This window comes from Nicotiana tomentosiformis, chromosome 1 (assembly GCF_000390325.3).
Source record: "Nicotiana tomentosiformis chromosome 1, ASM39032v3, whole genome shotgun sequence".
Lineage (NCBI taxonomy): Eukaryota > Viridiplantae > Streptophyta > Magnoliopsida > Solanales > Solanaceae > Nicotiana > Nicotiana tomentosiformis.
Window position 1 is genome coordinate 110,749,642 of NC_090812.1, and position 15,333 is coordinate 110,764,974.

The following is a 15,333-nucleotide window of genomic DNA, read 5'->3' on the forward strand; positions in this document are numbered from 1 at the left end:
TGGAGCATAAGACTGAACACCATCCAATCCTATGAGTACCAAATAAGAGTGCTATACAGACTCACAAATGACCTCTTTGGAGGAGAACCAATCGTAGTTCCAAGTGATCCGTTTGGCAGACAGAGTAAGAAGTAGTTCTTTCCAGGCGACAATCCCCTCTGGTAAGTCACATTTATCAATCCTTTTCTGGTGATCGTAAGTATGATTGGGCCATAACTCACTAAAATTAGTGATCGTAGGATGACGATAGAAATGCTCCAAAAACCATATTTGTAACAAAATGTTGCAACCATCGAAGTTTCGCGCTCCCATTTTACATCTAGTTAAAGCACGAAAAATGCAAGAAAGAATCATAGGAACCAAAGTATAATCACTCCCTTCTGAGGTCAGAGCCTCAACTACACCTGCCAAACGGATGTCAATGCGTCCTTCTCTTTCCGGGAAAACTACACGCCCCCAAAAAAGTGACCATAAATGCAAACCTTCTATGTATCTTCCATGTTTCCTTATCTTCCTTCGATTTTAATTTTCCCACATTCCTTTCGAAATTGCATTCTAGGCCATACAACTGAAACAAAAGGCCCAACTTAACCCATTTGCCTCCTAGACCTTCATATTGTCCGTAATTTATGTTCAAATGCTTCAGAAACTTACCCTCATTCATATTTTTTGGTACTATGGGCCTTTGGCGGCGAAGATTGTGGCCCCACCCCTGGAAATGGGAGATTTCCTTCAAGGTCGGAGTCATTTCACAGTCGGTAAAGCGGAACACATTATTTTCAGGATCCCAATGCGGAATCAAAGCTTCAATCACATCCCTCTTGGGCTTTATCGTAATCATGTGAACCAAATTTCCCAAGTATTTCTTTATCTGGTTTCGCTCATATTCCTTAAAGTCTCTCCACCAATCCCACAACAACTGTGGTATCTGATCGACAATCAGAAAATCTGGTATCCCTTCTGATCTGGGCCTCTTTTCAGACCTACCTCTTTCCCCACTCATGGTATGCCTGTCTAACCAGACACAGGGTTAGGATTTGATCAAACATATTATTGACACACAAAAATTCCGAGTTCTCGGGTTTTGACTCCATAAAAGAATATAAATAAATAAATAAAAACTCAACTATGGGACTATAAAAAATATTTTTGGATTTAGAATTTTTTTTTTCTCTAAGGAAAGAATTGTAAATAGGGAATTAAGGAAAAAGAAAATATATATTTTTTTTTTTTTGAAAATTGGGGCCGGAACCGATGAGGTTTGACTACATATCTCACATCCGGTGAGAATCAGACCCGCGTAGTTCGATGAAAATCAACCCCTTTTTTTTCTTTTAATGAAAATTAATCTTCAAAAACCATATGCGCTAGACTACATCATTTTTTCTCTGTTCGTTCAACTGTCTTATGCTAAAAGTCGGTCGACATGCAAGCCTCCCAAATAATGCAACAAGTAGCACATAACATGACATAATGGTCTCAACTAGGTACCTGTCCTAAAACAAAACTCGGCCCATGAGTCGACCACTGTTAAGTCAAATGCACATGATGCAAATAAAGCGCAACCTACTAGGGGTATTCATTGCTTGTGGCTTGTTCTTCTAAATTTGTAAATCCTAAAGGAGATGGTATCTAGACCTGGCTTACTCAGGCGGACAACCCGAGCCGAGGAGCGTCAAGCATTACCAGTAGTAGAACAGCACTGGCTAGCTAACGGCTCTCCCGCCTAAACATGTGTGACTAAATCCTTCACCAGAAGCTGGTAGGCTAACTGGCTTTATCTCAAGACAGAAAATTTGTGATGCTGGTAGGCAAACACAACATAACTAATTATCAGAAGACTCAGAGGGATGCGAGAGAAGATACAATTTATATGTACAGTTCAGCAATATCAAAACGGTAAAAACTCGACAAGTAACACATTAGACTCAAATAAATCACAATATATACAAAAATTAATAAAGCCAAATAAAGTCAATGTACAAGCTCGAATTCTTGAAGTTCCCCAGCAGAGTCGCCAGAGCTGTCACACCTCCTTTTTACCCCCAAAATGATAAAATGAGTATTATTGATTGTGGATGGTGGGTTAAAGAGTTTTTCCAATTAAAGTGACAAACTTGAATAGGGATTATTTTATTTACAGAGTCGCCACTTGAAATTGATTTTTGGGTGTTCCAAGTCACCTTTTGTTTGAATCCCTAGTCAAAGGAAGATTTGACTCTTTTATTATTGGTCTGCAAAACAAAGTCCGGGTAAGGAATTCCGTTGATCGGGGAGAAGGTGTAAGGCATTCCCCGAGTCCCGTGGTTTTAGCACGGTCGCTTCATTGACTACAACTTGGCTTAATTATCTGATTTAATACATATTTGAGACCTATTGTGCATTTTTACCTTTTAAAGCCGCTTTTAATAATTTAACTCAATCGCTTTTATTTTTAGTATTTATGGAGTTATTTTTGAACAAGCTACGATGTCATACACTTGTCGTTTTTGTACACATTGCAATCCGCGCCATGTGAAACGCACCTGCGATTCACAACGTGTTTATTTTAATTATTTCAAGTTGTGGTCAAGTCGTGTGAAACACGCACTTGAATTGGGATTTATGTATCATGACTATACCACGAGAATCGTACTCATAGTCACAATGATTTATTAATCACGCCTAAATCACGCTACAGATGTTTATAAGTTATTTTCCTAAAGCTAATTTAAGATTGTTGTGAAGGCCATGATATATGAAAGTAAAATGGTGGAAAAAGGATAAAATTAATTACTAAAATTATTAACACGGTTCATTACTACTAAGTTATGAGATGTGAATGCCACATATTAAATTATCAATATTCTAACATTAAATACCCAATAATCAAACCAAAGAAGCTAAAATGTCAACTAATCCTCTAAACAAAGACGATGGCCGAGAAAAGTCATAATTACATTTCAACACCATATGAAAATTAGCAAGAAATTACAACGTAAAGATATCACATGAATTCTTCTCAAATACGTACAACCCATTTATCAGCCTTGACAAAGTTAGGCCCAAAACCACACGTAGCAAGTCATATTGACCCATTTGACTTAGTGAGATTTCTTACAGCTTTCTTCTCTAAGCTTTTACAAAATAAACTAATGATAAAATAATATTTAACTCCATGACACACGCTCAAAATAGAAATACTGCAAATGCAAGTGACATGGACATAAACTACAAATAATGAAGCAAATATCTAGAATATGAATTAGCGAATTAAGACGACAAATAAAGGCATGCTAATACAAGATATCAATTAAGTGACAGAACTTTTACTTAAACCAACAAAAGTAAAAATGAAAGAATTAATTAAAGGGGGAAGGAGACCTTATGTGAAGCTTTTCAAATATGTGTATTGATATAAAACTCCAAATGTATACAGCAAAGTGGGACTCCGATTGTCAAACTCGCCCGGAGAAAACGGACAGCAACAAAACCTCGGACTGGAGCTTTCGAACCTCAAGTGACTCGAACAGCGACTTCAAACAAGGAGCCCGAACTCGCCGGTAGCCTCTGTTTTGACATAGGAATAGTGGCTGTTTCGGGGTGGTTTGGTGCTGGATTTTTTGGCTGGAAAAATGGCTTTTTCTTGCTGATTTTCGTCACCTTTTTTTGGCTATTTTTGCAGCGAATTTTTGCTGGAAAAGGGCTATTTTTCAGGTATTTTTGGAGTGATTTTAGGCTATTTTCGGACTTTTTGCAGCTGTTTTTGAGATGGTTTAAGGGCTGGTTTATGGACAGTTTTCAATTTTTTTTTTGGCTGTTTTTAACAGCATTTTTGGCTATTTTTGCAGAGAATTTTTGCTGGAAAAGGGCTATTTTTTAGGTGTTTTTGGAGTGATTTTCGGCTATTTTTCCCCTTATTTTCGGACTGAAATCTGGTCTTTTTAAGGGTTGTTTGGCTGATTTTAGGCATATGGGGGGAGGGGGGGTTAGGCGTGGGGGACAAGGTATGGTAGGGAGGACAAAGCATGGGGGACAAAAACAATAGGGGGACAAAAACAATGGGGGGAGGGGGTTTTAGGCGTGGGGGACAAAAATTAATGGGGGGACAAGACATGGGGGACAAAAACAATGGGGGGAGGGGGGTTTAGGCGTGGGGGACAAAAATTAATGGGGGGACAAGATATGGGGGACAAAAAATAATGGGGAGACAAGACATGGGGGACCGGTATGGTGGGGACACGCGCAAAAAGACGGGAGCGGAAAATATTCAAACACGGTAAAAAATTAGGTGCTCACAGCATGCCCCTCTTTGCTTGGAAACATTAAAGGTTTTCAGGCAAAGATAAAGTGAGCCGTGTGACTAAATTTTGACCATATCGTTACTCAAAAGAGGAAGAAAAAATAAGGGTGCAACCGAGTCCTGGTTTTGGACCGCCTACATATCCTGGGTTATAAGGGAATCAGGTCGCGTGTAGTTCAAGGATAGTGATGGAATGATGAGTTGGAGAGTCGGGTGAGGTTCCGTCGAGGCTCTGGTCCGTGGTCTTGCTATTACATCAAAATTGTAAGAAACTAAACAAGTCTATCAACTATGAGTTACAAGATTCCTATCTATAAGTCTTTTGGAGCTTGATCTTGAATTTTGACTGGTTGTTCATGCAAACTCTGATCTGAACCTTGATGCTTGCTAGCTGTAAGTGCTAGTTCATTCTTCTACGGCTTCTTCTGTGCAAAACGGGAAATGTGAAGCTCGTAACTTCAGTCATGTCTTGAATAGTCTGTATCCTTTCCATCTGCTTCTGCATTTGGATTCATTTTCTTTTCTTTTTCTTTTATTTATTTTTGATTGAGACTTTTCTTTTGTTCATCTCGAACACTGTGCCTCGAGGTAAAACCTGCTCAGGCATCACAACAAACAAACGAACGAAATTTTTCTGCCCCAGTTTTCACTAGGAAAATTTCGTGAGTTATTGTAACAAAATTCTAAACTACTTGTTTATTGAAAGCAAATAAAAGGGAATGGTGTATCCTGAAAAGGTCATGATCCCAAAAGAATGTCTCAACTAAGTATTGGTATACCTTATGTTGGAAAAATGTGGCAAGGTAATGGGATACCCTATATTGGCAATGATATCAGGGAGTGGTGTACCATGCATTTAAGCTCAAATCGACTAGGGAATGAACTATCCTATGTTGGATAAACAGTTAGGGATTGGCGTAGCCTATACTGGTAAGGATATCGAGGATTGGTGTACCCTATACTGAAAAGGAAATATAACCAGGGGTTGGTGCCCTGTATTACTGAAAAGGAAATATAACCAGGGATTGGTGCCCTGTAGAACTGAGAAGGAAATGTAACCAGGGGTTGGCGCCCTGTATTACTGGGAAAAAGAATATTGAATCCCCTTGGTCTACCTAGGTTAAACTATGAAAAACAAGACTAGACAAAGAGTACTTCTAACTGGATTAAACCAAATTATGCAAACATGGGCGAAGAGTACTTCTACCCGGAACTATGAACTGGAACCCCATAGGCGAAAAGGTTCTACCTGGGTTAAGCTACGTAAAACAACCTGAGCGAAGGTACTTCTACCCGGAACAATGAGCTGGATCCCCCTAGGCGAAAAAGGTTCTACCTGAGTTAAGCTACGAAATGTAACCTGAGCGAAGAGTACTTCTACCCGGAACTATGAGCAGGATCCCCCTAGGCGAAAAGTTTCTACATGGGCTAAGTTACAAAAAAAACAAATCCTAGGCGAATAGTATTTCAACCCGGAAACTATGATTTAGATCCCCTAGGCGAAAAGGTTCTACCTGGGTTAAACTACATAAAACAACCTGAGCGAAGAGTACTTCTACCCGGAACTACAAGCTGGATCCCCCTAGGCGAAAAGGTTCTACCTAGGTTAAGCTACAAAAATAACCTGGGCGAAGAGTGCTTCTACCCGGAACTATGAGCTGAATCCCCCTAGGCAAAAAGGTTCTACCTGGGTTAAGCTACGAAAAACAACATGGGCGAAAAGTACTTCTACCCGGAAATATGAGCTGGATCCCCCTAGGCAAAAATGTTCTTACTGGGTTAAGCTACCTAAATAACCTGGGCGAAGAGTGCTTCTACCCGGAACTATGAGCTGGATCCCCTAGGCGAAATGGTTCTACCCGAGTTAAGCTACGTAAAACATCCTGAGCAAAAAGTACTTCTACCCGGAACTACAAGCTGGATCCCCCTAGGCGAAAAGGTTCTACCTGGGTTAAGCTACGAAAAACATCCTGAGCGAAGAGTACTTCTACCCGGAACTATGAGCTGGGTCCCCCTAGGTGAAAATGCTCTACCTGGGTTAAGCTTCGTAAAACAGCCTAGGCGAAGAGTACTTCTACCCGGAACTATGAGCTGGATCCCCTAGGTGAAAATGCTCTACCTGGGTTAAGCTTCGTAAAACAGCCTGGGCGAAGAGTACTTCTACCCGGAACTATGAGCTGGATCCCCCTAGGCAAAAAAGGTTCTACCTAGGTTAAGCTACGAAAAACATCCTGAGCGAAGAGTACTTCTACCCGGAACTATGAGCTGGATCCCCCTAGGTGAAAATGCTCTACCTGGGTTAAGCTTCGTAAAACAGCCTGGGCGAAGAGTACTTCTACCCGGAACTATGAGCTGGATCCCCTAGGTGAAAATGCTCTACCTGGGTTAAGCTTCGTAAAACAGCCTGGGCGAAGAGTACTTCTACCCGGAACTATGAGCTGGATCCCCCTAGGCAAAAAAGGTTCTACCTGGGTCAAGCTACGAAAAACATCCTGAGCGAAGAGTACTTCTACCCGGAACTATGAGCTGGATCCCCCTAGGTGAAAATGCTCTACCTGGGTTAAGCTTCGTAAAACAGCCTGGACGAAGGGTACTTCTACCCGGAAATATGAACTGGGTCCCCCTAGGCGAAAAGGTTCTACCCGGTTTAAACTACGAAAATGGGAGGTATGGACAGTAATGATGCATGCTGCAAATAAAGGAAAGTTGAGATTTCGCGAAAACTTACCTTTGGTGACATTCGCCCGTTGAAAATCGCCATTCTGCACTGCTTTGATCCTGCTTCAAACAAAGAAAAATTTATGAGTTTTTAAAGTGGTGGTCGGTTTGTGGCCTTGATGCCCTTAGTAGTTCGAATTCACCCCTCCACTGTCGAAGAACTGATTTTGTCAGTGTGATACCGAGGTTCCCGAATACTCTGTATCACTTTCTAGAGACATTGTCTTTCTGACGGTGCCCCTGGCTGTTTCATACCCGGATGTCCATGGTACCGCTAATCCTTGTCCCTAAGTCAAGGCAATTTTCCTTTAAAATCAAACTTAGTGGTCTTTCACCTAGAACCAATGTTTGTCTGTAGTGCTTATCAACTTTTCCCATGAAGCAAGTCTTGCTTAAGAGACCTTTTCAGTTTCTTTGAGACACTTTGTCCGCCTTATCAAAAGAGATCACATATGGATTTCTGCCTTCATCAATGCCGTATATGCTCCAAATTATGCTTGGTATTACGGGGAAACTGTAGCCATTTTTGCAGCCATTTTTGCTTTTGCTTTGGATGCAAGATTAGACCGGAAGGGAATCTAGAAAAAATTATGGAAAAGAATAGAAGATTAATTGGAAATGAAAAAGGAATTGTGTCTAAATAAAAGGTGTCCCTTTCAGGGAAAGAAATAAGGAGACTTATCTAGAGATATGTGCCGACTTCAATGAATCATGACATGCATTTTGGATTGGACGCCTGATCTGTCTGAGCTGTCTAATTCACAAAATACATCGTAAACACTCATCTTGCAACTGTCTTAGTTGTGCTCATGTCGGAGCATGGAAGACCCTAATTCGGCTAGTAGTGCCCTTTGCGGGTTTTCACTAACTCACCTCTCTCATTTCTCTAATCACTGGCGCCTTACAGTGCCCATACGGGTTTTCACCGATAAGACTCTCTCATTTCCTCTTCTTCTTCTCTTTTTTTTTTTTCTCTAAGATACGACCCGCGGGAAGGTTGGTTGATGCCCCTGGCATGGGGACTTCGAGTATTCTCAAAGATCGATCAGAAGTTCTTAACAGAAAAATGTGAAAGGAACCTTGAACTGAATTAAAACCTTTGGAATTGTTTCTACAGAAAAAAACCGTAAGATAAAAATAAACTTCTGCCCCAGTTTTGGAGTATTGGGAATATGGATTTTTGTTGCAATGGGACCGAACCCAGGGTAAGGCTGCCTACGTATCCTTTCGGAATCAGGTCGGACGTAGTTCAATGACTCAAAAAATTTGCTTAAGTACACATGTTCCAAAAGGTGGAAAACAAAGGAAGAAGAAAAATACAACTTAAAAGGGGTAACAAAAGGGTGACACTTTCTTGGAATAACGAGCAATGGTAGCCTTCGTCATCTCGATCTAAGAAAATCATGCGCGAAAGTTCCACAGTGGGTATATATCAGACATAATATCTTTTGACTGCATCTGCATTAATAGTCATATCTGGTACCCGTCCTTCTTCGTCTACCAAGTGCAAGGTCCCTTTTGGTAACACTTTCTTGATGATGTAGGGTCCTTTCCAGTTTGGTGCGAACTTTCCTTTAGCTTCTACCTGGTGTGGAAGAACGCGTTTCAGGACTAGTTGGCCTACCTCGAAGTACCTTGGACGCACTTTCTTGTTGTAGGCGCGTGCCATTCTTTGCTGGTATAACTGGCCAAAGCACACTGCTGCTAGCCGTTTCTCATCAATCAACAGTAGTTGTTCTAATCGGGTCTTTACCCATTCTGCATCTTCAATCTCCGATTCCACAATGATCCGAAGAGAGGGAATTTTGACTTCAGCCGGTATTACAGCTTCTGTCCCATATACCAACAGATAAGGAGTTACACCGACCGATGTGCAAGCAGTCGTGCGGTATCCCAGAAGAGCAAAAGGCAAATTTTCATGCCATTGTCTCGAGCCTTGGACCATTTTCCTAAGAATCTTCTTGATGTTCTTGTTCGCCGCTTCAACGGCTCCATTGGCTTTTGGCCGGTAAGGGGTAGAATGGCGATGCATAATTTTAAATTGCTCGCATACTTCCTTCATCAAATGACTATTGAGATTGGCTGCATTGTCAGTGATAATGGTATTTGGGATACCAAAGCGGCAGATGATGTTGGAATGAACAAAGTCTAACACTGCTTTCTTGGTGACTGCTTTGAAAGTGACAGCTTCCACCCACTTCGTGAAGTAATCAATTGCAACCAAAATGAATCTATGCCCATTTGAAGCCATTGGCTCAATTGGCCCAATAACATCCATTCCCCAAGCAACGAAAGGCCAAGGAGAGGACATGGGATGCAACTCTGAAGGTGGCGAGTGAATCAGGTCACCATGAATCTGGCATTGGTGACACTTGCGAACAAAACTGAAGCAATCTCGCTCCATTGTAAGCCAATAATACCCTGCCCGCAGAATCTTCTTCGCCAAAACATATCCATTCATGTGAGGTCCGCATACCCCCGAATGTACTTCACTCATGATCCGCTCAGCTTCTGTTGTATCTACGCATCTCAACAAGTTCAAATCTGGGGTCCTTTTGTACAAGACTTCCCCACTTAGGAAGAAACCGCTGGCGAGCCTCCTTATAGTTCTTTTCTGATCTCCTTTAGCGTGCTCTGGGTATTCTCTTGTTTTCAGGAATCGTTTTATGTCATGATACCATGGTTCACCATCTGGTTCTGTCTCAATTGCATTGCAGTAACCGTGTTGATTCCGAACTTGGATTTCTAGTGGATCGATATGGGTGTTTCCCGGATAAGGGAGCATCGAGGCTAAAGTAGCCAAAGCATCTGCTAGCTCGTTGTGAAACCTGGGAATGTACCTGAACTCGATGGATTTGAACCTTTTGCTCAAATCTTGTACACATTGTCTGTATGGAATAAGCTTGATGTCTCGAGTCTCCCATTCACCTTGGGCTTGCCGGATAAGCAAGTCAGAATCTCCCATAACCAATAGTTCATGCACATCCAGATCGAGGGCCATTTTCAAACCCATGATACATGCTTCGTATTCTGTCGTATTATTGGTACAGAAGAACCGAAGTCGGGCTGTTGCAGGGTAATACTGTCCAATAAGTGAGATGAGGATTGCCCCAATCCCAACTCATTTGATATTGACAGCTCCATCAAAATACATTTTCCATAGAGGGTTGTCATTTGGAACTACTTCCTCTATTGAGTTGACCTCTTCGTCTGGGAAGTATGTGGTAAGTGGCTTGTACTCGTCATCAACTGGATTCTCCGCCATATGATCGGCCAAAGCCTGTGCTTTCATCGCAGTGCGAGTGACATAGACGATGTCGAACTCAGTAAGCAGGATTTTCCATTTTGCGAGCTTGCCGGTGGGCATTGGCTTTTGGAAAATATACTTCAGAGGATCCATTCTGGATATGAGGTAAGTAGTATAGGCCAAAAGATAATGTCTCAACTTCTGAGCGACCCAAGTCAAAGCACAACATGTCCTTTCTAAAAGGGTGTACTTAACCTCATAATTTGTGAACTTCTTGCTCAAATAATATATTGCTTATTCCTTTTTGCATGTCGCATCATGTTGCCCCAGAACGCATCCATAAGAATTATCCATCACTGATAGATACAAAAACAAAGGCCTACCAGGTTCAGGTGGGACCAGTACAGGGGGTTTTGATAGATAATCTTTGATCCTGTCAAAAGCATTTTGGCAATCGTCTGTCCACTTGATTGCAGCATCCTTTTTCAGCAACTTAAAGATGGGCTCGCACGTGGTTGTGAGCTGAGCAATGAACCTACTGATGTAGTTCAACCTTTCGAGCAAACTCATGACCTCCTTTTTGTTCTTCGGGGGTGGCAGATCTCGAATGGACTTTATGTTAGATGGATCCAATTCGATGCCTCTTCGACTGACTATAAAACCGAGGAGTTTCCCAGATGGAACCCCAAACGCACATTTGGCTGGATTGAGCTTAAGGTCATACCTTCGAAGCCGTTTGAAGAACTTTTTCAAATCATTCACGTGGTCAGTCTGTGTCTTTGATTTTATGATGACATCATCGACATATACTTCAATCTCTTTGTGCATCATGTCGTGAAAAATGGTGGTCATGGCCCTCATGTAAGTTGCCCCTGCATTCTTTAAACCGAATGGCATGACCCTGTAACAATAGGTGCCCCATGGAGTGGTGAAAGCAGTCTTTTCTGCATCACCCTCATCCATTAGAATCTGGCGGTACCCAGCATAGCAATCCACGAACGATTGTATCTCATGCTTTGCGCAATTATCTACAAGAATATGGATGTTCGGCAAAGGAAAATTATCCTTCGGACTTGCTTTGTTCAGATCTCGGTAGTCAACACAGACTCTAGTCTTTCCATCTTTCTTTGGCACAGGCACAACATTTGCCACCCAGGTGGTGTATCGTACGGCTCTGACAACATTGGCGCTCAATTGCTTCATTATTTCCTCTTTGATTTTATCACTCATGTCCGTTTTAAATTTACGCTGCTTCTGTTGGACTGGTGGAAAATCATGATACGTAGGAAGCTTATGAACAACTAAATCGGCGCTTAGACCAGGCATATCATCATAAGACCAGGCAAACACATCTCTATACTCAAATAAAAGTTGAATCAAGGCATCTCTGGTTTTTTGTTCAGTGTGGATGCTTATCTTTGTTTCTCTGACTTCTTCATGACCTCCGATATTAATTGGCTCAGTTTCATTGAGGTTGGGCCTAGGCTTGTTTTCAAATTGTTCCAACTCTCTTTTTAATTCATCAAAAACCTTATCTTCATCATATTCGACCTCTTGATGCATTATTTCGAAATTAGACAGCCTTTTGAGATCTGGGCATGAATTCCGCATGCATGTCATGTTATTAAAGCCGGCATTAACAAAACTGAAATGGAAATAAAATGGCAGGAATTAGGAAAATGAAAATATACAAAGTTTAACACGAAACTGAAATGCATTTCATTGAATTTGAAAGGATAGGAGGGTTAACGTCAAAATAAAACAATCATACTAAGATATTCGGATTACAACCCTGAAAGTAACCCAAAGTACAAAAGAAAGAAGCTGCAAAAGTCAACTACCAAAACTCCTTCCTTGTGGGGAGAGGAGTTATTTCCCAGTTATTGAGCATGGCTTCTGGGCCAATTAGTTGCATATCGGCACAACTAGTGCCTTCACCCGCCTGGATCATGTTCACTTCAGAAAACATCTGCCTGAGGTCATGGCAAATTTCATCAATGCTTGCATGCGCCTCGGAATTTTGACCATATTTGAATCGTGGCTTGACAAAAGTGTAGAAAATATGAGGGATAGGTTGCTGCAAGACCCACCCTTGCTTCTTGCAGTACTTGGCTTTGTCTTTGTCTGCTTGTGTTGGCCTGAAGCCTAAACCAAAAGTACCCCTGTTACTGAACGGAGAAATGGGTTCTGAAATTCCTTGCAATGATGCCCCCAAACCTTTTCCTGGCTCATAACCTTGTCTCATCATAAGTGCAGCCACCATTACAGATGTGGCAGAGAGACGCGGATGTAGAATAGGTTTTCCTTCCTCAACATGGTCCACAACAACCACTTCGAAAGCCTGATAGACAATGGACTCGCATCCTTCCTTGGCCTCAATACATGGGATTAACGGGTCTTTATAAATGGATGACTCGTCTTCTCCGTGAACAATAATTTCTTGCCTGTCGTGCTCGAATTTGAGCATCTGATGCAAAGTGGATGGCACAGCTCGGGCTGTATGGATCCATGGCCTTCCAAGAAGAAAGTTATAAGAAGTTTTCATGTCCAATACTTGGAAGACTATTTCAAAATCAACAGGCCCAATCGTCATGGTCAGGTCGATCTCCCCAATGGTATCCCTCGCTGAGCCATCAAAATCCCGGATGAGAACATTGCTGGGTCGGATCCTGTCTATGTTGATCTTCATTCTTTGCAAGGTAGAAAGAGGGCATACATCTACACTCGAGCCTCCATCAACCATGACTCGCTTCACATAATGCCCATCGCATTTGAGAGTCAAGTGCAAAGCCCTATTGTGACCGGCTCCCTCCTCAGGAAGTTCATCATCAGTAAAGGAAATTCTATTCACCTCAACAAATCTATTGGCCATCTTCTCTAATTGATTCACAGTGGTATTCTCTGAGACATGTGCCTCGTTCAGGATTTTGATTAGTACACGGGCATGCTCTCCTGAGTGTATAAGCAGAGATAATAGAGAGATTTGGGCAGGAGTCTTTCTCAGCTGGTCAATGATTGAGTAATCGTGAACTTTCATCTTTTTCAAAAACTCCTCCGCCTCTTCTTTAGTGACCGGTTTCTTTATTGGCATTTGGCCTTCTCTGATTTGCTTAGCCTTCCTCAACTCTTCTGGAGAGTAACACCTTCCTTATCGAGTCAAACCTCCAATTTCCCCCACTTCTTCTATGATTTCCTTACCTTTGTAGGTTACTACAGTTTTGTTGTAGTTCCAAGGGATGGTTTTCGTATTTGTTATACGGGGTTGTGTGGCAGGCTTGATTATGATCGGCTCTATTATACCCGTCGTACCGCCCTGATTCTCCTTTGTGATGGGGTGACCTCCAAGGACGTATAACTTTGGGCTTCGAGCATTGGAGCGAACCTCCAACCTCGAGATTGTTGGAACATATAAAATTTCCCCCTCTAAGCTCTTGGCACCTTTCACAATCAACGGTGCATCTAGGCTTGGATTTACTTCCAGTTTAGTTCCCTCTTGAATCGTTACCACTGTCATTTTTGCTCGACCAACCGGCCTGTATTCATGATCTCGGCCAATCATTCCCACAAAATGAACATCATTGTGTACTGGTAACGGGTTATTGGTCACATTAGGAGGGTCCTCACCATTCATGACTACAATCAATTTTTCAACAATGAGTCTTTCTACGGCTCTTTTCAGGGTCCAACAATCATCAGTGCTATGCCTCGGAGCACCTGAATGATATTCACATCTAGCGTTTGCTTGAAATCCATGTGAATCGGGATGCATATGGTGGGGAGCGATGGGTCCGATCACTCCTATCTGCTTCAACTTTTGGAACAGACTAGAGTATGATTCCACCAATGGAGTAAATTTTTCCACTGGCCTCTGCTCTCGACCATAATCCTGCCTAGGACGAGCGTTGTAGGGTGCCCGAAAATTTTGCTGCTGAGGTCGGGGTAATCTTGGAGCTGGTGCCCGTACCTGTTGATTAGGAGGATGAGCATATGATTGAGCATTAAACACTGTATATTGTGGCGGTCCCAAAGAGTACTGAGGAATTGGCGGGGGATAGTAATGTTGAGGGTAGCTGGAGTGCCCCTGCTGAGCTTGCACGTAAGGGTGCGATGCCCCTCTTTGAACTTCCCTGGATCCCGAAGTCATCATGGACCCTTCATCTCTTTTCTTTCTATTTGCCAAACTTCCCGACCCATTTTGGATAGCCTGGGTGGTGGCTTTGAGAGCAGCTTGACTTACAATTCTGCCAGTCTTGAGGCCATTTTCGACCATTTCTCCTATTTTGATCGCTTCTGCAAAAGGTCTACCCATTGCGGACATCATGTTCTGAAAGTAATCAGGCTCTTGGGCCTCCAAAAAAATAGTGATCAACTCGTAGTTATCCATGGGTGGCTTAACTCTAGCTGCTTGCTCCCTCCACTTGATTGCATACTCCCTAAAGCTTTCAGTCGGCTTTTTCTTCATATTGGATAGAGAATTGCGATCCGGCGCAATATCTATGTTGTATTGAAATTGTTTGACGAAGGCTTGGGCCATGTCGTCCCAGACATGCCAGTGAGAGATATCTTGGTCAATGAACCATTCAGAGGCTACCCCCACCAGACTTTCTCCAAAATAAGCCATCAGCAATTTTTCTTTTCCACCTGCACCCCTCAGCTGGTTGCAGTACCTTTTCAAATGGGCGATAGGGTCGCCGTGTCCATCATATTTCTCGAATTTTGGGGTCTTGAACCCTGGTGGCAAATGGATGTGAGGGAACATGCATAAATCACTGAACGAAACACTTTTGTGACCCCCTAGTCCTTGTATGTTCTTTATATTCTGTTCAAGACTTTTCATTTTCCTGGCCATCTCATCCGACTCAACCGTCTTGGCAGGCTTTTCATTTTCCACTGGTGACTCGTATTGAGGAGTCTGATTATATGGAGCCGAGACCCCGAAATCCATGTTCGGAGAGTAGTATTGGCCATCATAAGCATGGGATGGTGGCTCGTTAATTGGCCTTGTCACAGGATGTGGAGGCGGGATTGTGTATGCCGGTGCGCCAGACATGACTAGAGGAGTGTTCCTGACCGGTGCGACTGGAGG